We start from the raw sequence: 25,422 nt of genomic DNA on the forward strand, positions 1-25,422 counted from the left end.
CTTGGAGTTACATTGTGTTGTTTAAGTGTTCCCTTTATTTTTTTGAGCAGTGTATATATATATATAAATACACTGAACAAAAATATAAACGCAACATGTAAAGTGTTGATCCCATGTTTCATGAGCTGTAATAGAAAATCCCTGAAATGTTCCATACACACAAAAAATAATATATTTTTCAAAAATGTGTTTACATCCTAATTAGTGAGCATTTCTGTTTTGGCTAGATAATCCATCACCTGACAGGTGTGGCATATGAAGAAGCTGACTAAACAGCATGATCGTTACACAGGTGCACCTTGTGCTGGTGACAATAAAAGGCCACTTTAAAATGAGCAGTTTTGTTACACAACACAATTCCACAGATATCTCAAGTTTTGAGAGATCGTGAAATTGGCATGCTGTCTGCAGGAATATCCATCAAAGCTGTTGCTAAATTATTGATGTTCATTCCTCTACTCTAAGCTGCCTCCAACATCATTTTCGAGAATTTGGCAATGCGTCTAACCGGCCTCACAACCACAGACCATATGTAACCACGCCAGCCCAGGACCACCACATCCGGCTTCTTTACCTGCGGCATCATCTGACGGGGATGCTGAGGAGTATTTGATGGAGACCATTGTGTTCTTGGGAACCTTCAATACTGCAGAAATGTTTTGGTACCCTTCCCCAGATCTGTGCCCACACAATCCTGTCTCAGAGCTCTTAAGTTAAATTCCTTCGACCTCATGGCTTGGTTTTTGCTCTGACATGCGCTGTCAACTGTGGGACCTTATATAGACAGGTGTGTGCTTTTCCAAATCATGTCCAATCGATTGAATTTACCATCGGTGGACTCAAATACAGTTGTAGAAACAACTCAAAGATGATCAATGGAAACAGGATGCACCTGAGCTCAATTTCGAGTCTCATAGCAAAGGGTCTGAACACTTATATAAATAAGGTACCTTTTTTATATAAATATATATACATAAATTAGGAACATTTTCTAAAAACCTGTTTTAGCTTTCACATTATGGGGTAGTGTGTGTAAATGGCTGAGGATTTGTATTTATTTAATCAATTTTAGAATAAGGCTTTAACCCAGCAAAATTAGGAAAAGGTCAAGGGGTCTGAATACTTCCCGAAGGCACTGTATATACAAAAGTATGTGGACACCCCTTCATATTAGTGGATTTGGCTATTTCAGCCACACCCGTTGCTGACAGGTTTATAAAATCGACCACACAGCCATGCAATCTCCAAAGAAAAAACAGTAGTATGGACTTACTGAAGAAAGCTCCGTGACTTTCAACATGGTACCGAAAGGATGCCACCTTTCCAACAAGTTAGTTAATCAAATTCCTGCCCTGCTAGAGCTGCCCTGGTCAACTGTAAGTGCTGTTACTGTGAAGTGGAAATGTCAAGGATCAACAATGGCTCAGCTGCAAAGTGGTTGGCCGCATAAGCTCACAAAACGGGATCACCGAGTGCTGAAGCTCGTAGCAATGTAAAAATCGTCTGTCCTCGGTTGCAACACTCACTACCGAGTTCCAAACTGCCTCTGGAAGCAATGTCAGCACAATAACTCTGTCGGGAGCTTCATGAAATGGGTTTCCATGGCCGAGCAGCTGCACACAAGCCTAAGATCACCATGCACAATGCCAAGTGTCGGCTGGAGTGGTGTCAAGCTCGCCGCCATTGGACTCTGAAGCAGTGGAAACGCTTTCTCTGGAGTGATGAATCACGCTTCACCATCAGGTTGTCCAATGGACGAATTGTAGTATTCATAAGAGCATGAAATCAGAAGGCAATGCAGGAAGAAGGCAATTCAGGTTGACATGCTCAGAGTGTAGATTTATCATACAAAATATACAAGTAGATTTACCAGATATGCATGGGCAATAGCCCAAAAGAAATAGCCTCAGTATCAGCCTTAACCTGTCCTATCTGAACAGACACAGGTAGAGGGCAAGACTCTACAGCCTGGTTCCCCCAGAGAAACCAAATAGAATCTGTCTAAAAGGAGCTCAAAGCGTTAGGCCTACATAATATAAGCACTTGCCCCCAGGATCATACAATTAGTCAATTGGCAATTACAACCAACAGTTTCCCCTGTGTATCAACAATGGTCCACCACCCAAAGGACATCCAGCCAACTTGACAACATCCCTGTGGGGTTGCAACTCAATATTAGGAAGCTGTTCCTAATGTTTGGTATACTCCGTGTATAATGCCCAACTAGGATTAAATGAGACACTTGTTTTTTAAAGTTGAATAAAAAAAAATATATATATTAAAATAGTCAGCATGTGTAATCTCCGACAGTCTGGGTTGCTGCGTGTTCAGCTCCCATACCCATTCCCAACTGCTGCAGAGTGAGTGTCAGTTCTGGTGAATTTCTGGTGAAATTGATTTAACCCCTTGAAGCATACGATCACATATTTGTGATCATTGGTGAGTGGTCCCTGCAGCGAACCATCGCAAATATTTGATTGGAAAAGTAGCAACAGAATTTATGATGCAACAAATGCATCTAAACAGCATTGTTGTCTGAAGAGCATCTAAACAATGTTTTGAACTTATGGGAAAAAAAGGTCTTCATAACTTTATTGTAAAAGATAAATGTAAACTTCATCATCCAAGCATCACACGGAACACATCTTTAACCAAACTCATTCCATAAACCAGTCTAAATAACAGGTTGCGCTGACAAAAAAACAAAACTTAAGTTAGCGACCTAACAGCTGGACTTGTTTACTATTTACAACATATCTGGTGAGAACAAGGGAGAAATGTAATATTGTTTATACAAGAGATGTGTGTCAGCTAAGCTAACAGCAGCTAAATTCTTTAGGATGGCAGCAATGTTTGTTTATTTATGACAAGAAAAAACTCCCTAATCCCAGAATCCCACTATAAGATGCAAATAAACAAAGGCAAAGATAGCTGCGCCCATTGCCTGAAAAATATTAACTTAGTTTGGACACTTTTCAGCATATTGCAAATCTTCAATGTACTTAATACAGTGTATACAACAACCAGAGTATATGACTTGACAAGTCGTTTACAGTTTATGACAAATCACAAAGGAAATAAAATGTTGTTTTCACCCCACAGATCATCGTCAGATTGGAAAAATCGCTTTGAACGGTCATCCTCTTTCTAGAGCTCCGACTTTCCAACATGAACATAATTGACGTCATGATTTGACCATGATTTGAGATCCCAATTGTCTTGAATGCTCCATAAGTCTGTCGAGTGAACTATCCCTTCACCTCGTTTTGTTATAACATCTTTGATCTGACAGACGCCTACATGATAACCAGAATGCATTGTATGACGTCAACTAACATGACGCAACACAAAGCTGGCAAATAGCTTAGCATTAGCTCATCATAATCAGTACAACCTTCAAAAAAGTATTTTACACACATTACAATCTATGCAAGAATCGGAATGCATGATTTGAAAACGTGAATTAAACAGTAAATACATTATGCTCCATACATATGGCATGCTATAGTAGGAGCGACAACACGCAATACAGAAAATAAGGCACTTTCTTTGATAGGATTGCACACATGTTCAAAATTATTATTTGTAAGGAAAACCACAATGAAGGCAATGCGGGTGCGATCCAGAAAATGTGCCAGGGAGAAAAGGTTTGTGCAAGGACTATTCTGACTAGAGATACGCAAATGTCTGAATACTTGAAACACTGGTGAAGTGGGGAAGTGCACTGGGGAAGTTCTTGGGCTCTCATTAAAAAAGTTTATCCGGCTAAGTAAAACCTCAAACAGTAAAGCCTCAACGTGAAATGGGCTACTTCTTATATGAATTATTGAGGAAGTGGAACACACCTCAATTCAAACTGTTGTTAGAAAATAATTAGAAATTGACAAGTTGAATCATAGCATATGGATTAGAGGTCGACCAATTAATTAGGGCCGATTTCAAGTTTTCATAACAATCGGTAATCGATATTTTTGGCCACCGATTTGCCGATTTTTGTTTTTACTTTTTTACATCTTTATTTAACTAGGCAAGTCAGATTAAGAACACATTCTTATTTTCAATGACGGCCTAGGAACAGGGGTTAACTGCCTTGTTCAAGGGGGATTCGTTTTTGCAACCTTCTGTTTACTAGTCCAACACTAACCACCTGCCTTACATTGCACTCCACGAGGAGCCTGCATGGCAGGCTGACTACCTGTTATGCAAGGGCAGCAAGAAGCCAAGGTAAGTTGCTAGCTAGCATTAAACTTATCTTATAAAAAACGATCAATCTTAACATAATCACTAGATAACTACACATGGTTGATGATATTACTAGTTTATCTAACGTGTCCTGCGTTGCATATAATCAATGCGGTGCATGTTAATTTCTCATCGAATCACAGCCTACTTCAACAAATGGGTGATGATTTAACAAGCGCATTTGCGAAAAAAGCACTGTCGTTGCACCAATGTACCTAACCATAAACATCAATGCCTTTCTTTAAAATCAATAAACAAGTATATGTTTTTAAACCTGCATATTTAGTTAATATTGCCTGCTAACACAAAATTATGTCACTGCTCTTGCGTTCATTGCCTGGCTCGTTGCGAACTAATTTGCCAGAATTTTACGTAATTATGACATTCCATTGAAGGTTGTGCAATGTAACAGGAATATTTAGGGATGCCACCCGTTAGATAAAATACAGAACGGTTCCGTATTTCACTGAAAAAATTAACATTTTGTTTTCGATATGATAGTTTCCGGATTCGACCATATTAATGACCTAAGGCTCGTATTTCTGTGTGTTTATTATATTATAATTAAGTCTATGATTTGATAGAGCAGTCTGACTGAGCGGTGGTAGGCACCAGCATGCTCGTAAGCATTCATTCAAACAGCCCTTTCGTGCGTTTTGCCAGCAGCCCTTCGCAATGCATTGCGCTGTTTATGACTTCAAGCCTGTCAACTCCCAAGATTAGGCTGGTGTAACCGATGTGAAATGGCTAGCTAGTTAGCCGGGTGCGCGCTAATAGCGTTTCAAACGTCACTCGCTCTGAGACTTGGAGTAGTTGTTCCCCTTGCTCTGCATGGGTAACGCTGCTTTGAGGGTGGCTGTTGTCGATGTATTCCTCGTTCGAGCCCAGGTAAGAGCGAGGAGAGGGACGGAACCTATACTGTTACACTGGCAATACTAAAGTGCTTATAAGAACATCCAATAGTCAAAGGTATACAAATCGTATAGAGAGAAATAGTCCAATAATTCCTATAATAACTACAACCTAAAACTTCTTACCTGGGAATATTGAAGACTCGTGTTAAAAGGAACCACCAGCTTTCATATGTTAACATGTTCTGAGCAAGGCACGGAGATGTTAAATGTGTAAAATAGTTAAAAATTTTTTTGCATTTATTTGGGCCCACTAGCCCCAAGAGGTTTTAAACGTTAGCTTTCTTACATGGCACATATTGCACTTTTACTTTCTTCTCCAACACTTTGTTTTTGCATTATTTAAACCAAATTGAAAATGTTTCATTATTTATTTGAGGCTAAATTGATTTTATTTATGTATTATATTAAGTTAAAATAAGTGTTCATTCAGTATTGTTGTACCGTAATTTCCGGACTATTAAGCGCACCTGAATATAAGCCGCACCCACTGAATTAAATTGTTTTATTTATTTTGAACATAAATAAGCCGCACATGTCTATAAGCCGCAGGTGCCTACCGGTACATTGAAACAAATTAACTTTACACAGGCTTTAGCGAAACACGGCTTGTAACAAAAATAAATAGGCTTTAACGAAACACGGCTTGTAACAAAAAATTAGCAGTAAGCTTTAGTTGTCTTTTTGCACTGAGTCAATTCCTCACGCTACTGTTTCCAACGTCTTATCATCGACTTATTAAGACCAAGCTCCCGTGCAGCAGCTCTATTTCCTTTTCCAACAGCCAGATCAATCGCCTTCAACTTGAAAGCTGCATCATATGCATTTCTCCGTGTCTTTGCCATGATGAGGGTGACAAAATGACTACCGTAATCAGAATGATGGGAAGCTTGAGAGCGCTCGATTTAATCTAAACAGTAAACAAAGAAGTTGTTTGACCGTAACCCGTTCGGCAATTTCATTGGTCTAATGAAAGCTTCATGCCGCCAAAAACTTAACACGTCACAGAATGTGTTTTTTTGGAGAAAAAAAAAATTGAAAGCGGGAAAAATCCATATATTAGCCGCGTCATTGTTTAAGCCGCGAGGTTCAAAGCCTGGGAAAAAAGTTGCGGCTTATAGTCCGGAATTTACGGTAATTGTCATTATTACAAATACATTTTTGTTTTAATCGGCCGATTAATCGGTATCGGCTTTTTTGGTCCTCCAATAATTGGTATCGGTATCGGCGTTGAAAAATCACAATCGGTAGACCTCTTCTATGTATAATTAGCAGAAAGCATAGGTTAACTGTTACGTAACAATCACGTTTTGGAACAGCGAGTGCATTCTGACATCATGCGCATAAAAAAAAAACTCAAGCTGGGGTGACTGTTAAGAGATATCTGGAACTCACACGTGAAAAAGTTTAACTTGTAAATAATGAGTTTATTTTCCCGTAGTAAAGAATGACAACTGTATGCAGACATGTCGATAGACGTAGTATAAACCAGCCTTTAGTCTTGAAATATTTTATAATTTAGACATGGCTTCATGTTAATCCTTAAGGAGACGGGTGGGGATAAGGCTTACGAGGGTGTGAACGATGCTTAATGAGTGTAGACAAAGAGGAGCTCTCTAGTAGGTGTACCAAAACATTCAAGTGCCATTTTCTCAAAAGTGGGGATACAACTTTATCAGATTTCAGAGCAGAATAAATGGCCCTATTGTTCCTCAATTGTAGGGTATGATATACCATGTTTTAGCTCTGTGTCTATACTTTTATTCAATTTAAAAACCACCATTTCAAATTTTGCTACAGCCGGTTGGTCACATTCTATTTTTTATTGACGTTATCGGCTTTACCGGCATCAGACGAGTCCCAAGAAGCTTGTGGGAGTTGTAGATTAAAACAGATAATATCATCGTGTTCGTGAGATTCTCATCTTTCCATAGAGGGGTCATAACAGTTGGCCACACTGTTCGGACACCGCAAACTATTTTGTGAGGAGACCGATTTTTGGGATATCTCATGGTCTGTGAGAAGACCAATTTTCGGGATGTCTCACGGTCTGACAAACACCGCTCTAGCTCTGTTACTTTTTACCGCAGATGCGGAAGTGCGACATAGGCTGATATTTCTAGCTTAAACTGACAGATTTTTATGGGGATTTTTTTATTTTGCCAATTGGATTTCCGCCGGGGCACGGATATCGACCTTAGGGGGTTAAACTGCGCAGTAGTTACTGTACCCTCGGGGAAACACTAAAGATGTTCTACATTTATATATTTTCATTAAATGCAATGTTTCCCATTATCACCTCTCAAACAATAATGTGTAGTGCATATATGTATCAATACGATGCAGTATGTCACTTTGTTTTTGTTATTCGACATTTGTGACACAGTCTGTTTTCAGTCTTATGTTCCAAAATGTGTAAATGTGTTTTTTTACCTTGGATAAAAGTAGACTCAGATCTTCAAAATGGCATATCATACACTGTAGTTGGAGGAAACATGGGGAAGTAGTGCTGCTTTAGAAGTTGATAAACATATAATTCAATTTAGGAGAAAAAAGGCATTCAAACATTTTGCTGTGATTTTCACACTTGCTTAACTTTCATCCTTGGGAAACATATTTAGAAAAGGAATACTTTCAAAAAATTGCCAAAATTGATTCTCTGAACATTATCTCACCAAGTTATCCCATTAGGAAAACCATTTACAGTATTAAATTGCCTATTGTTGTATAATAAAGATAACCTATCACATTGAACAGTTACAGTGCGGCTCTTTGTTTACGCCCATTTAGCATCGTTCACACCTTCTAAAGCCTTAGACGCACCCATCCACATTGGAACACATGTAAATGTGGCCAAGTGCTAAAGAGGTATTCCTTAAAAAAAACAAGAAAATATTTCAACAATAAAGTACTTTATTAACTTCCAGTGCAAAAGGTAGTTGGAAAAACTTAAAACACAAACACATGAAGGCTTAGCAAAATGTTTTTATTTACACTTATATTATAACACCCTTTGAATAACTTTGGTTCAGGTCATGTGTTGATATGAACAAATATTTTTTTTTGTGCATTTAAATTTTTTTTTATTTAACTAGTCTGTTGTGGTTTAGGGGCAGTATTTTCACGGCCGGATAAAAAACGTACCCGATTTAATCTGGTTACTACTCTTGCCCAGAAACTAGAATATGCATAATATTAGTAGATTTGGATAGAAAACACTCTAAAGTTTCTAAAACTGTTTGAATGTTGTCTGAGTATAACAGAACTCATATGGCAGGCAAAAACCTGAGAAGATTCCAAGCAGGAAGTGGCCTGTCTGACAATTTGTAGTCCTTCTGTTGCATCTCTATCGAAATTACAGTATCTGTGCTGTAACGTGACACTTCTAAGGCTTCCATTGGCTCTCTAAAGCCTTCAGAAACCGGATTGAGGCGTCTCCTGTCTCTGGGCAGATAACAGCAGCACAGTTTGTCAGTGGTCTGCCTGGTGACAGAGAGACTGGAGATGCGTGTTCACGAGACCTCGCCATTTTTTTCTTTCCCTGTTTGAATGAATACAACATTGTCCGGTCGGAATATTATCGCTATTTTATGAGAAAAATAGCATAAAAATTGATTTTAAACAGCGTTTGACATGCTTCAAATTTTTTTGTAACGAAATGCGCTCGCGCGTTACCCTTTTGATAGTGACCTGAACGCACGAACAAAACGGGGATATTTACACATAACTATGGATTATTTGGAACAAAAACAACATTTGTTGTTGAAGTAGAAGTCCTGTGAGTGCATTCTGACGAAGAACAGCAAAGGTAATCCAATTTTTCTAATAGTAATTCTGAGTTTAGTGAGCCCCGAAGTTGGCGGGTGTCTGAATAGCTAGCCTGTGGTGGCTGAGCTATGTACTCAGAATATTGCAAAATGTGCTTTCGCCGAAAAGCTATTTTAAAATCTGACATAGCGATTGCATAAAGGAGTTCTGTATCTATAATTCTGAAAATAATTGTTATGTATTTTGTCAACGTTTATGATGAGTAATTTAGTAAATTCACTGGAAGTTTTCGGTGGGAATGCTAGTTCTGAACATCACATGCTAATGTAAAAAGCTGTTTTTTGATATAAATATGAACTTGATTGAACAAAACATGCATGTATTGTATAACATAATGTCCTAGGATTGTCATCTGATGACCTTTGATGAAGGATCATCAAAAGTTAGTGCTGCATTTAGCTGTGGTTTGGGTTTTTGTGACATATATGCTTGCTTTGAAAATGGCTGTGTGATTATTTTTGGCTGGGTACTCTCCTGACATAATCTAATGTTTTGCTACGCCTTTTTGAAATCGGACAATGTGGTTGGATTAAGGAGAGTCTTATCTTTCAAATGGTGTAAAAACCTCAACAGGTTTTAAGAGCACATTCTTATTTTCAATGATGGCCTAGTGGGTTAACTGCCTTGTTCAGGGGCAGAACAACAGATATGTACCTTGTCAGCTCGGGGATTTGAACTTGCAACCTTTCAGTTACTAGTCCAATGCTCTAACCACTAGGCTACGCTGCCGCCCCATAAATCTACAGTAGCCTGAGAGCATATTGCTGTCCTACCCTTTGGAGCAGAACATGTCATGACCATGGCCTTTTCATTGCAAAAGTACAGATTTTCTCCAAAATATGTGTTTGCCAGGTTGTGTCCAGTACGGGGGATGCTTTCACATCTCTGGGAGGAAGGAGTCAACATTGCACAGTAGTTGAAACATGGTTCCATCTGAGTGAAAGCTCCTTGGCCACAACAACACCAGGCTCCAGACAATTAAAGCTGTAAAGGAGGAAAGTAGACAAAAATAGACAGGACATTAAAACCTTGCATATGAGCAATAGCATTCATTGTCCAAGCAATAAGTCCAAGCAATAAGGTCAAAGTAAAGACAAAATACCTGAAGTGTTGCTTGTTCACCCTCGATCATCTCTTTCGGGGATGCAAACTGGTGAGGGCCAAAAAAGGTGACGCTTTTCTTTTTGCACTGAAACATGCAAAAAATCCCTGCTAGGGGAAAATGCAGGTTTTTAACTAATTTAACAAGAAAGAATATGATCTACATGATCAGTCTCTGCGTGTAAAATAAAAAGTGGCTAATGTGAACCTAACTCACAGCTAAAAAATGTAAAGAAAGCAATCCAATGTTATTTGTTGCCTAGACTTTACTGCAAATGACTCTCAAGTTTGGAGAAAAAAACAACACACTAATAATGCAGTTAGCCAAGACAGCCTTTATAATAGAACGCTTGTGACCACACACATATACATATTGCACTTGGGAAAAAAACATCTTAAAGTAGAAATAGAATGAAACAAACAGGCATTCTATTTTTGCTCTATTATAGTGGCCACTATAGTAGACATCGATCCAGTGCACAAGGCTACATGTGTGCAAAAATAACGTTCACTGAGTAAACATTTTTATAATGCCCCCTCACTCACACACAAGTGTTACTGTCAAGTTCAACACATCAAAAACAATATATCTGGGCTACACTGCACATTGTTACATTGTACACTCTGCCTGTGGACATTTGTTCTACAATGTGCCTGCAGAGCATGATACCCTTTGTTGGCATAATTAATCTCTTTCAGACCTGGCAATCTCGCTTTTTATCCACTGTATTGAAAAAAGTGAGAAAGAGGGAAAGTGTGTGGTGTTCCTTTCACCTCTATAGTGGCATACGGTAAATCGCTCTGGATAAGAGCGTCTGCTAAATGACGTAAATGTAAATGTAAATGCATACAGCTTAAGCCAGGCCCAGGTCCAGCTACACTTGATCCCTGAATCCACTTGTTTAACAAGCAATGCCTAATGTTCACCTAATTCTCTCATTCTGAAAACGAACCACATACTGTAGAGGGAGAATATTAGTTAACAGATAGTGGTTAGTTCATTAGCTAGTTAACATTTCACAGATTGCCAGGGTCCAGTAAGCAACTAACACGTTATAACTTGAGGAACTGAAAGGAGTCGTATACCAGTTAATACTATAGCGAATTGGTTAGGTTACTAATGTTAGCTCATCTGATGTTGTAACGTTAGCTAGCTAACATTAACTGTCTGACTTTATTAGCAAGCTAATTTTCACACCATAAACTCAATTATTTGATCAGATATGTTGGCTAATGTTGCTCAACATTTCCCTGGCTAGCTAACGGAGAATTTGATCCAGCTAGCAAGATATTTAACAATGCTAACAATACTTGTTTCACCACACTTTCTTCCTCACCTCAAACTTTCCAAATGCCAGTTGTTTTTCGGTTACAGCTCATGAAGTACGGTTCATCACCTTCTTACCCCCGTCTCCGTGGTCAGGCTTCTCACTTAACGTTACCTCTTCGTTATTGTTCAGGGGACGCGCTGCTGTAACTGGCAAGCTGCCTTTCCAGGGGACGCGCTGCTGTAACTGGCAAGATGCTTTTCCAGAGCGCGCGCTAATGCTATAACTAGCAAGTTGGTTGTCTCTTCTTTATTCTGTAGCATGCTGCACTGCATTATGTTGTTATGTGAACAAATGGCTGAGCCTTGGATACAGCCAGTATTGCTCCAAACGCGCATCACTCGTTCGCTTACAGCCAGTAGTGATCCAAAGCCCCCCCATCCCCTTCAAAACTTTTATCATCGGATGTACACGAATCACGTAGATCACCTATTTTGGATTCAAAATGGCAAATTTTGCCAAAAGGTGACTAGCTTGCATCCCTGACTGATGGCGGAAAGTAGGTTTATGCAGAAAGACAAATTCCATAAAAATAGGTTAAAATATGAATTAATTAATGTCCTACAGATTTGTATTGCCTGTTCACTGCTACAGCTGTACTAAAATGCCCTGTACACACACTTGACCTGCTTCCAGCCCAACAATGGCAATGCAGACACAGGATACAACCTCGAAATTCTATAATCCAGTAGCTAGCATTTCATTGGGGTTAGCCAGCTAGCTAACGAAGCATGTGTCCCTCTAACGTAAGATCGGGTTTGATTAGCATTCGCACCACAGTGGCTATTTTTGGTAGCTACAAAGTTAAATATGAAAAAGTTTATCGTCATGCATGCACATCAGTAATCAACATTAACAGCAGAATGCAACTGGCCAGCTAAGCTAGCTGTCTTAACGTTGCTTCGTTCCACAATAAGCCATCTGTAAACAATGTCTCGTTGCGGGACAATGCAAGCTATAATGGTACCTATATGCAACTGTCTAGCTAGCTAGCTATATAGCTAACAACAGCTAGAAATTAAACATACTTTTTGATACAGTTGAGACAATAACATACAGTTGCAGTTGGAAGTTTACATACACTTAGGTTGGGGTCATTACAACTCGTTTTCAACCACTCCACAAATGTCTTGTGAAAAAACTATAGTTTTGGCAAGTCGGTCTACTTTGTGCATGACATAAGTACTTTTTCCAACAATTGTTTACAGACAGATTATTTAACTTATAACTCACTGTATCACAAGTCCAGTGGGTCAGAAGTTTAAATACACTAAGTTGACTGGGCCTTTCAACAGCATGGAAAATTCCAGAAAATTATGTCATGGCTTTAGAAGCTTCTGATAGGCTAATTGACCTAATTTTAGTCAATTGGAGGTGTACCTGTGGATGTATTTCAGGGTCTACCTTCAAACTCAGTGCCTCTTTGCTTGACATCATGTGAAAATCAAAAGAAATCAGCCAAGACCCCAGAAAAGAATGTGTAAACCTCCACAAGTCTGGTTCATCCTTGGGAGAAATTTCCAAACGCCTGAAGGTACCACGTTCATCTGTACAAACAATAGTATGCAAGTATAAATGCCATGGGACCACGCAGCCGTCATACGCTCAGGAAGGAGATGCGTTCTGTCTCCTAGAAATGAATGTACTTTGGTGCAAAAAGTGAATATCAATCCCAGAACAACAGCAAAGGACTTTGTGAAGATGCTGGAGGAAACAGGTACAAAAGTATCTCTATCCACAGTAAAACAAGTCCTATATCGACATAAACTGAAAGGCCGCTCAGCAAGGAAGAAGCCACTGCTCCAAAACCGCCATAAAAAAAGCCAGACTACGGTTTGCAACTGCACATGGTGACAAAGATCGTACTTTTGTAGAAATGTCCTCTGGTCTGATGAAACAAAAGTAGACATTTTTGGCCATAATGACAATAATTATATTTGGAGGAAAAAGGGGGATGCTTGCAAGCCGAAGAACACCATCCCAACCGTGAAGCATGGGGGTGGCAGCATCATATTGTGGGGGTGCTTTGCTGCAGGAGGGACTGGTGCACTTCACAAAATAGATGGCATCATGAGTTAGGAAAATTACGTGGATATATTGAAGCAACAGCTCAAGACCTCATTCAGGAAGTTACAGCTCGGTCGCAAATGGGTCTTCCAAATGGACAATGACCCGCAGCATACTTCCAAAGTTGTGGCAAAATGGCTTAAGTACAACAAAGCCAAGGTATTGGAGTGGCCATCACAAATCCCTGACCTCAGTCCCATAGAAAATTTGTGGGTAGAAAACTGAAAAAGCATGTGCAAGTAAGGAGGCCTACAAACCTGACTCAGTTAAACCAGCTCTCTCAGGAGGAATGGGCCAAAATTCACCCAACTTATTGTGGGAAGTTTGTGGAAAGCTACCAGAAACATTTGACCCAAGTTAAACAATTTAAAGGCCATGCTACCAAATACTAATTGAGTGTATGCAAACTTGTGACCAACTGGGAATGTGATGAAAGCAATAAAAGCTGAAATAAATTATTCTCGCTACTATTATTCTGACATTTCACATTCTTAAAATGAAGTGGTGATGCAACTGACCTATAGGCACATGTTTATTATGTTATATTAAGTTCACACTTTGATAAAAAAAAGGCTTACGTTCAAATGCCTCTCCTGTGAAATAGTGATGGGGAAATGAAGCTTCCTGAAGCATTGAGCATTTCCAACTAATTGTGTCGAAAATATGTTGATGATGCGAGGCTTTGATCAACACATTGTACACTAGTGGCACCTTCTGATCAAAAGAATTTGAAACAACCAAATTATTATAGATGACATCGTGCGCAGGGTAGCCTTTTTTGTCTTCTACCGAAACCAATACCAACCCAATCAGGTGGTTGTTCGACAAAACTAAGTGTTGGATGTCATTGATCACGTGCTTCTGATAAAGTGATACAAGCGTCGGCAAACTGCTTCGAAGTAAACTCTGCTTAGTGATTTTGACGCATGGCTCAGACCTCCGGTATGAATTGTAACATCACTAGTGTGAAGAAGTGACATGCGACATAAGCCCAGCTTTCTGTAATGGGTCACATTTGGGAAAATCGATGCTGCTGTGCCGGTGAACAGTGTTGGAACACCGAGCCATTCACTGCACCGGGTGGCTGTGTAATGAGTGGGTTGCTTTTTGAAAATAGGATACCGGACTGTCTACAGCTATAAAGTTTTGAACCTAGAAGAAGACCGAAAAATGGGAGCAGGCAAGAAGGAGTTGACCTGAATTGGAAAGAAGATTGTTGAGTTGTCCTGAAAAGCAAGGTTAGCTAATGTTACTGAGTGAGTGTCAAGCTAGCTACAGTAGTAGTTGGTTAGCTAGATAGCTAACACGTTGTGTTTTACAGCCAGACTGTCAGTTTTACACATAGCTAGCTAGTTAATTAACTAAACTGCAATTATCGTAAGCCATTATTATCTAGCTACCCATGGTAGCAGTATCTGTCAGAAGTAAAGCAAGAAGGATCATGGCATATTTTAGAAGCAATGCATGTTGATAAGCTACCTCACATTAGTTGGATCCCTAGCTAACTAGCTAGCTAGCTACAGCCTACAGATGTAATTAGGAAGTGTAGCCTACTGAAGCAGCAGAGTTGATACTTCAATAAGATTTCACTTAGCTCGTCTGAAATGTAGTGTGCACTTAGTCCAGCGCCAATCCTATCAACTGCTTGCTGAACACGGTTGTTTGAATAATTTTTCTCCATACATCGCTTGATATATTAAACTTTTGCCATAGCCAGTTGGCAAGCATGCTAAAACGTATCCTTTGCCATTGATTTTTTTTAGCATAACTGTGGCAGTGTCTTAAACGATGGGATGGACGCTGCTAAGATTCAAAATCGCTGTGTTGAAAACATCCTTAATCTGCTTTGTGCGTGTCCACACGGGTGACATTAGCGGCGGGAGGGAGGGATTTGGCCTTTTTGTGAGGGAGGAGACTTCACGTCCTTCACACAACAGTCATCACAATTGTTAATGTTATTCCCCCCAGAAGTTAAACGAAAGTGACAACTTTCGCAAGTATTTTAAATGAATGGCAAAGATACTTATATGTCTCTGGTGTTAGCTAGTAACTGACTAGCTAGGTCTTCAGCCAGCATGGAACAAAAGGTGTGGAAGGGTCGTTCAAAACTCTCAACACATCAGTCAGTGCTGCTGTAAACTGCAGCACAAGAGACATGCCAAATGGGAGATGTATATAAAAAAAAGTGATATTATTGATCCGTTGTTTGAGTTGCTTTGTGTTTACCAAATCTGCTTGTGATGATTTTACTACAACACTGCTCACTGCATCAATTGATTTGTTCTGACCAGCGTGATAGGCCTACCTCTGTTTTTTTAAGCCAAAGGAATGGAATAGGTTATTCCGCTCAGAGTCAATAACAAGAGAAAAACAACATAAAAAGCTCTGCCATCACTGTGTTAATTGAGAATAAAATGAATTTGATTATTTAGGCATTAAACACCAATATAGTATATTAAATAGAGAAATGTGTTAAACTCCATATAATTCTCAAATGAAATAAATGCAAACAGATGTAGGCCTTTAACCACTGGAGTAGCCTACAGTTCCGTTGTACTGCACGCAACCACGTGTTGGGGGCACTCGCTTTGACCCACCAGGGGACAGAGCAGGCGGATCACTAAGAGCTGGTTGGTCTAATTTTGGTTAAGTTGCTTTGGTGCTATTCTGAGTGATTGGAAATACCAGGAGATTGATAGGGAGAGAAGAAAGACATGCAGTTCCATCTCAAATTGCACCCTTATCCCTGTATAGTGGACTACTTTTGACCTGGCCCTGGTCAAAGTAGTGCACTTAGAGGGAATAGGGTACCTTTTTGGATGCAACAACAGTCAAGTCAAGTGTGATAAGTCTTAATAGACTGACTGCAATTCCAATGAAGGATGGGACACTGGTTTTAATGAAAACAAGAGATACAATAATATAAGTGGGTCAAGGAAGGATGATGAATCTCATGAAAGTATGGAAATAATCACATTTCTCTTATAACATTTTTTGTTTTTGTTTACTACTAATGTTTTTGTCTAACAGAACCCCCCCAAAAAAATGTAGCTTGTTTATTATCAGAACTGGATTACTCCATTTAAAATGGAATGTGGAATGATTGAACATAATCCAATATCCTTAAATATTAAACTTGCTGGTTTCATTAATACATTTAAAAGGCCATTTTAAGATATTGATGGGTAATGATTGGTTCAGTTTTGCTATCTATTAATTCAGTTCACATATAGCACAAGAGTCTGAAATTGTGCAATACAGGACATTCCCTTAGTTATAAAGGAGGTTCCATTCATGTTCTGCATTGACCTTGAATATCTCTCTAATGTGCAATAATCAGTCAGGCTCACACGTTCTCATTCTACCTTAAGGCTTTACACAGCAGGACACCATTATTCCCTCTCATTAATGCTACGCTAACCTTGATCAGAGTTACTCTAGCCTATATGCTGAGGAATAACAATTCATGTCGTTTTTTTCTCTTTTGCCTCTTTTTTCCTTTCTTTCCTTCCATTTGTTAACATCCAATCAAGGGAGATTTGCAAAATCTGCCACTTCTGAATAAATGTTTTTAATGTTACAAAAAGTGAATCTGGATGTATTTCATAGACTGAGCCAAATTGAAAACCTTAACGTTACTTCCGCCCTAAAACATATAGCGAATAGGCTGTAATCTTAATAATGGACACGTTATGAGCCAATCAGAAATAACTCAAACAGTGGTTTATAGGGAAGGGTTTGACAGTAGAGCATTAGGATATGGGAGATTTATGGTGATTGGCAGCCATCAGGGAGTTAATACTAGACTTTTGGAGCCACTGGGAGATGTGAGTGGTCTTGTGTGTGTTCAGATCAATACTCAACATCTAATACCGGAACAATCACATAAGGGCGATTCTGCTACTACAGAATTTTCTGTGTCCCAGGGGTAGATTAAAAATAAAATGCAAATATATATATATATATATATATATATATATATATACACTTTCAATTTTTTTGGGTAACACTTTATTGGGATAGTCCATCTGTAGATGCTCTACAGACTATCGGTAACATTTAAAATATCTATCTACTAACCCTAGCTCTAACCCCAACCTTAACCTTTATCCTAACCCTAACCTTAACACTTACCCTAACCGTAACATTAGCAAGCATTTGCTTATAAACAGATATACTGAACAAAAATATAAACGCCGCATGCAACAATTTCAAAAATGTTACTTAGTTAAAGTTGATATAAGGAAATCAGTCAATTGAAATAAATTAATTAGGCCCAAATCTATGGATTTCACATGACTGGGAATACAGATACTTTAAAAAAAGGTAGAAGCGTGGATCAGAAAACGTAGTCAGTATCTGGTGTGACCACCATTTGCAACATAAAGTTGATCAGGCTGTTAATTGTGGCATGTTGTCCCACTCCTCTTCAAGAGTGACCTTTTCCTGTCCCCCAGCACAAGGTACAGCTGTGTAATGATCATGCTGTTTAATCAGCTTCTTGATATGCCACACCTATCAGGTGGATGGACACTAAAAGGGATGGAAACAAATTTGTGCAAAACATTTGAGAGAAATAAGCTTTTTATGCATATGGAACATTTCTGGGTTCTTTCTTTTCAGCTCATGAAACATTAGACCAACACTTTAGATGTTGCGTTTATATTTTTGTTCAGTGTAGTTTGTTGATAGTATGACCAATCTTAGATGCTCTACAGATGGAAAATCTGACGCCTCACATGTTCTCAACTGGCTGCTTCATTAAATAGTACCCGCAAAACACCAGTCTTAACGTCAACAGCGAAGATGCGACTCCAGGATGCTGGCCTTCTAGGCAGAGTTGCAAAGAAAAAGCCGTATCTCAGACTGGCCAATAAAAAGAAAAGATGAACATAGGCAAAAGAACACAGACACTGGACAGAGGTACTCTGCCTAGAAGGCCAGCATCACGAAGTCGCCTCTTCACTGTTGACATTGAGACTGGTGTTATGCGGGTACTATTTAGGACTTCTGAGGCGTCTGTTTCTCAAACTAGACACTCTAATGTACTTGTCCTCTTGCTCAGTTGTACACCCGGACCTCCCACTCCTCTTTCTATTCTGGAGAGAGACAGTTTGAACTGTTCTGTGAAGGGAGTCACACACAGCGTTGTACGAGGTCTTCAGTTTCTTGGCAATTTCTCGCATGGAATAGCCTTCATTTCTCAGAGCAAGAACAGACTGACGAGTTTCAGCAGAAAATGATTTGTTTCTGGCCATTTTGAGCCTGTAATTCAACTCACAAATGCTGATGCTCCAGATACTCAACTAGTCTAAAGAAGGCCAGTTTTATTGCGTCTTTAATCAGTACAATTGCAAAAGGGTTTTCTAATGATCAATTAGCCTTTTAAAATGATAAACATGGATTAGCTAACACAATGTGCCATTGGAACAAAGGAGTGATGGTTGCTGATAATGGGCCTCTGTACGCCTATGTAGATATTCAATAAAAAATCTGCTGTTTCTAGCTACAATAGTCATTTACAACATTAACAATGTCTACACTGTATTTCTGATCAATTTGATGTTATTTTAATGGTCACATTTTTTTTTATTTTCTTTCAAAAACAAGGATATTTCTAAGTGACCCCAAACTTTTGAACGGCAGTGTACGCTGAGCACTTGTTGGCTGCTTTTCCTTCACTCTGCGGTCCAACTCATCCCAAACCATCTCAATTGTATTGAGGTCGGGTGATTGTGGAGGCCAGGTCATCTGATGCAGCACTCCATCACTCTCCTTCTTGGTCAAATAGCCCTTACACAGCATGGAGGTGTGTTGGGTCATTGTCCTGCTGAAAAACAAATGATAGTCCCACTAAGTGCAAACCAGATGGGATGGTGTATTGCTGCAGAATGCTGTGGTAGCCATGCTGGTTACATGTGCCTTGAATTCTAAATAAATCACTGACAGTGTCACCTGCAAAGCACCTCCACACCATCACACCTCCTCCTCCATTCTTCACGGTGGGAACCACACATGCAGAGATCATCTGTTCACCTACCACATTTGGACTCATCCTTACCAAAGGACAGATGTCCACCGGTCTAATGTCCATTCCTCATGTTTCTTTGCCCAAGCAAGTCTCTGCTTCTTTTTGGTGTCCTTTAGTAGGGGTTTCTTTGAAGGTCTGATTCACGCAGTCTCCTCTGAACAGTTGATGTTGAGATGTGTCTGTTACTTGAACTCTGTGAAGCATTTATTTGGTCTGAAATGTCTGAGGCTGTTACCTCTGCTGCAGAGGATAAGTTAATTAGAGTTAACTGGGTTTTCCTTTCCTTTGGCGGTCCTCATGAGAGCCTGTTTCATCATAGCGCTTGATGGTTTTTGCATCTGCATTTGAAGAAACTTTCAACGTTTTGAAATTTTCCAGATTGACTGACATTCATGTCTTCAAGTAATGATGGACTGTCATTTCTCTTTGCTTATTTGAGCTGTTCTTGCCATAATATGGAATTGGTCTTTAACTAAATATGGCTATCTACCACCCTTACCTTGTCACAACACAACTGATTGGCTCAAACGCATTAAGAAGGAAAGAAATTCCACAAATGAACTTTTAACAAGGCACACCTGTTAATTGAAATGCATTCCAGGTGACTACCTCATGAAGTTGGTTGAGAGAACATCAAGCGTGTGCAAAGCTGTCATCAAGGCAAAGGGTGGCTTCTTTGTAGAATCTCAAATATAAAGTCTATTTTGATTTGTTTAACACTTTAGTGGTTGCTACATGAATCCATATGTGTTATTTCATAGGTTTGATGTCTTCACTATTATTCTACAATGTAGAAAATAGTAAAAATAAAGAAAAACCCTTGAATGAGTAGGTGTATTCAAACTTTTGACTGGTACTGTAGATGATGAGTACCTTAGTCAGAAAATCCCAGGAGTGGTCTATGCACATCACCTGACCAGTATGGTAAATGGAACCAATGAGAAAAGCTTGTTGACATTACTGTTGTTTGAGGAGACTCTACCTGAATATGTGAAGCTTGGATATGTGAGATATGCGGTGAAAGCATTTGTGTCCAAACCATTACAGTGTGGATATTGTAAAAGATATGCTCACGTGTCAAATGTTTGCAGACGGTAGAAGTATGATATTGAAGAATCTGTGAATGGAGAATGTTTGTAACATACTCTGGACTTCCTTGAGTGCCCTGTTAGGGTGAAGGAAGTTGAGGTGTCAAGGATCAGGGCTGTGCAGCAGATCTCCTGTGAAGAGAGTTGAAGGGGCAAGAGGCAACAGTGTGGATACATTGCAATCTGTTGCTAGGGTTAAGTCAATCAGGTGATCTGGATACACTCATTGTGAAGAAGGTGGATTTTGTGTTATAGCCACAGTGATTAATTGTACAGCACAAGTGTCTAAGAAGTCCAAGAAGCTGCAATATATCTGCAGCCGAGAAGTTTTTGGGGCTCCAAAACTTTACAGCAGAAACACTAAGGATTGTTGTCGCTAGGAAATGTCCCGCCCTCACAAGAAGGCTTCTGAGCATGTGTTGGGACCTGATTTAAAATTTGTTTTTACAGAAAAGCAGGTTGATTTTGTTTAGTTAATTTCATTTTTTTGATAGTTTGTGATATTTTATTTATTTTTACCCAAATGTTTTCCTTTTTTGGGATCCTTATTATCCACCTGCTCTGTAGGTGGCGGAATGCACATTTTAATTGTTGCGAATGCCATTATACCATAGAAGAATAAGAAGTAATTTGTTGTAAGCTGCTTCGGGGAAACGAATCCATCATCGCCAGAAAAGGTGAAGAATTTATTCTGTAATGGCTATGAAAATATGTCTGATATGTATAAATGCGATATTGTCTACTTGAGAATTTTTTTATTACAGTATTGAGATGTAAGCTACAGAAGCAACCTACAACCGTCTGTTCCATCTTAAATAAACTGCGCTCTGAATCCAATGTCCCAGAGATAAATACTTGAAATAGCTTATCTATTGAAGTGAGTACAATAAACAAGAGATGGAACTAATGGTATCCTTGTTGTAGGCCTATGTTACCTCATGAGTATGACACCATCACAGAAAAGGTGAGGAATTTATTATGTAATGATCATGGAAATTAAATAAATAATAGTTTAAGAAATAGATGCCAATTTCTAATTATTTTAAAATGCAAAATGAGCTGAAGAGATACTCTCTTTTCATTAACGGCAAATTTGTAACGTCCTGACCAGCAGAGGGAGTACTTGTTTAGTATTTTGGTCAGGACGTGGCAGAGAGATGTTTGTTTTGTATGGTGGGGGTTTTGTGTGTGTTATAGAGGGGTGTTTGATTTATGTGTTCCTGGGTTTTGGGTGTATGTTCTAGGTTGTATTTCTGCATTCTGTCTAGTTTAGGTTTTCTATGTTTAGGTTTGGGTGCTGGACTCTCAATTGGAGGCAGGTGTTTCTCGTTGCCTCTGATTGAGAGTCCTATATATGGGTAATTGTTTGGTGTAGTGTTGTGGGAGATTGTTTCTTGTTTTGCATGTGTGAGCATGACAAGACTGTTTTGTTGTTTGTGAGTTCTTCGATTTTGTTATTTTGGTGTTCTCTTTATTTTAAAATAAATAACAAGATGAGCATCCACATTCCTGCTGCGTTTTGGTCCTCCATTCCCGACGACAACCGTTACAAAATTATTGATTATTGTTATGAATACGTGTGTCCATCATATCCCTTGTTTGCACAAAATACTAATCTACTTGTCTACTTGAGATGCAATCCTTCAATCACTAGAAACTGTGTGTACGCATGGTCTAAAGTTTGCAGGAAGGTGTGCACATTTTCACATCAAGTTCTGTTTTTATAAATGCCAACTTTTTGCTTGAAAACTGGTGCACGCATGTTTTGGGGTCTATTTTGTACTTACGCACGGTTTATAAATGAGACCTCAGAACAGGTCCCACTAACCACTGCAGGTTACATGCAATAACACTACTGGTCCCAATCAACAGTGATGACAATCACACATGACAGTCAGAGAGTGATGGGTTTCATTTAGATCAGGGGTGTCAAACTCATTCCAAGGAGGGCCGAGTGTCTGCGGGATTTTAATTTTTTCCTGTCAATTAAGATCTACACAACCAAGTGAGAGGAGTTCCTTCCTAATTAGTGACCTTAATTCATCAATCAAGTACAGGGGTGGAGCAAAAACCCGCAGACACTCAGACTTCCATGGAATGAGTTTGACATGTGTGATTTAGATCGTTGAGGTAGACAGGGTCTGCGTCCAAAATGTCACCCTATTCCATTTATTGTGCATTGCTTATGACCATGGCCATGGCTCGCTGGTCAAAAGGTGTATACTATATAACAGAGGTGGGACCAAGTCATTGTTTTACAAGTCACAAGTAAGTCTTAGCACTCAAGTCTCAAGTCAAGACGGACAAGTCTTAAGTCCTAAACTTTGAGTTTCGAGTCCTTAACAAGTCATAATGTGCTCTTCACCAAATGTAATACTTTTATATTACATTTTTTAACAAGAGTAATAGTTAGTATATTACATTTACACAAATCATGAATGCTTTTAAAAATATTTATATTTATTACTTTCCAAATAAACTTTATATTTCCATGGAAATACATGGGTGGCCATGAGAAAGAACCCCCCCCATAGCGATCAACTATCGAGGATCGCTATGAGGCACAATCGGGTGATGTAGGCTTGTACGCAATCGCCCAACCTTAACATACACACACACACACCCTCTCTGTGTGTAGTTACAGTAGGCTAACGTACGCCAATGGTTTTAGGAACAGCATTAACATCAGGCAGGATTTAGGCTACCAACTGCCTAGCCAGTTGTAGCTCAATCTTGGGTGCAATGATTACGTTCCCGCACTGACTGACTGTGTGGAGGATCATTGATTTAACGTTACGTAAACCTACATGCTACACTAGCAAAGTTATAAATTATATAACGTTAGCTGTCAGCTATATTAGCCACGACTTACCGTTCTTTGTGCAGCTTCAAATGTCGAACGAAGTTGGAAGTTGTTGTGCATCCGTCTGTAATTTTCCTCCCGCATGTTTTTTACAGCTTAGTCTTTATATCTGAAAATAATAATTTGGGCTATCAACTTTCCAAGGGCTCCATCTGAATTCACCCGCCAACGTTCCTCTGCACTACCACGCGCAACTTTTTCCCAGCGGGCACAATTTGACTGGCAGCTGTCCGATTCAAACTGTAATCTGTTAAATGAAGAGTTTATGCTTTTTTAATAGCATAATTTTTAATATTGGGCTTGGGGAGGGTATCAAGTCAGTTCGAGTCAAAAGGCTCAAGTCCAAGTTAAGTCACAAGTCATTGGTGTTAAAGTCAAAGTCGAGTCTGACTCGAGTCCAAGTCTGCAGCAATACGCCATCCCATCTGGTTTGCACTTAGTGGGAATATCATTTGTTTTTCAGCAGGACAATGACCCAACACAAATAGCCCTTACATGCTGTGTAAGGGCTATTTGACCAAGAAGGAGAGTGATGGAGTGCTGCATCAGATGACCTGGCCTCCACAATCACCCGACCTCAATACAAGTCCACACCTCTGCTATATAATGAATAGGGTTGAGATACAATCAGGGAAAATATAAAAATAAAAAAAGGATCTTGCTATCATTTTTTTTCAGCATGGATGAACGATTAAAGGAATGGATTGTGCTGTTTATGTCACTCTGCCAAATTACACATAAGGAACTCGATTGAACCGCCCAAGGATAGTTGCCATGGTATTCAAGCTACTTGAGGAATGGTGCTGTTGGGTAACCTTGCAGGATGCACAAAGCTTGTGGACATGCTTTTATTTGTCACATCACGACAAACATATATTTCTGTGGAATCCCACTGTTGCTAGCCTGGGTACCAGTCTGTTAAGCTAACATTCCACTCAGTGTACTCCTCGTCATTGCTTAGCTAGTGAGTTACATCATATACGGATTCTCAGAATATCTCTTTAACCTCAAAACAAAAGCTGAATAAGGATCATGATCAATTGTAGATCAATGTTTCCCTCCATCAGTATTGACTTGTGAAAATGTGCAATTCATCACATTCAATTATAATACAAATGGCATGTTTGTTTATTGTTATCATGCAATGATGGAATGGCTGCCAGTGACTCACTGTGCCCTTTGAATATTTACGGCAATGAATACTGGGTCCATGTGGTTTGACTGCAGATTAAATCTAAGTGATGGGGGCATTGAGGAACACTAACCACAATGCCATTGAATCATCCGTAATAAAAGCTTAATGCGAGACTGGATGTCTGATGACGTCTCAAACCTATGATAGATCCTATCTGGAGCATTTAGTCCATACCTTTCAACATGTAGGTTTATCATCTGTCGTTTTCTTAACAGCTACCTTAGATAAATGGGTTCAGAATCGATTTGAAACAAACTGACATATAATACTTTGATACAGTTTTCTAGGCCGATTATTTGCTGATTATTCTCCCTCAGCCTCGTAGTTTGAACACTTACATGGTATTTTCTCTGAATGGCACAGCAACAGTTTCATTGGTATTGAAACTTTACACGAAACTCAACCAAACCACTATGAAATGGTCATTGATTCTGTAGAGGGGGTTATTGAATAACCCCTATACTCCCATCTTCTGTTATTATCTGATCCAATATAACAACACTTTAGTCATCCATTTTCTTCCACAAAAACAAGCAATTTCTGTACACTTTATTTTATAACATCTTCAAAACAGCTGGTCTGTTGAATGAATGAATTACTGTGCAGTGCACATACCTACAGTTCCGTATACTATAAGAATACTATTTCCTACACCACCAACAGAATTAACTCAATATAGGGAATATAAGAAATGAACATGCAATAGTTTTGGCATCCAATTAGAATAATTTCCTGTTACCTGTCACGTTCTGACCTGTAAAGGTGTTA

The sequence above is a fragment of the Salmo salar genome, chromosome ssa19 (genome assembly GCF_905237065.1).
Source record: "Salmo salar chromosome ssa19, Ssal_v3.1, whole genome shotgun sequence".
NCBI lineage: Eukaryota > Metazoa > Chordata > Actinopteri > Salmoniformes > Salmonidae > Salmo > Salmo salar.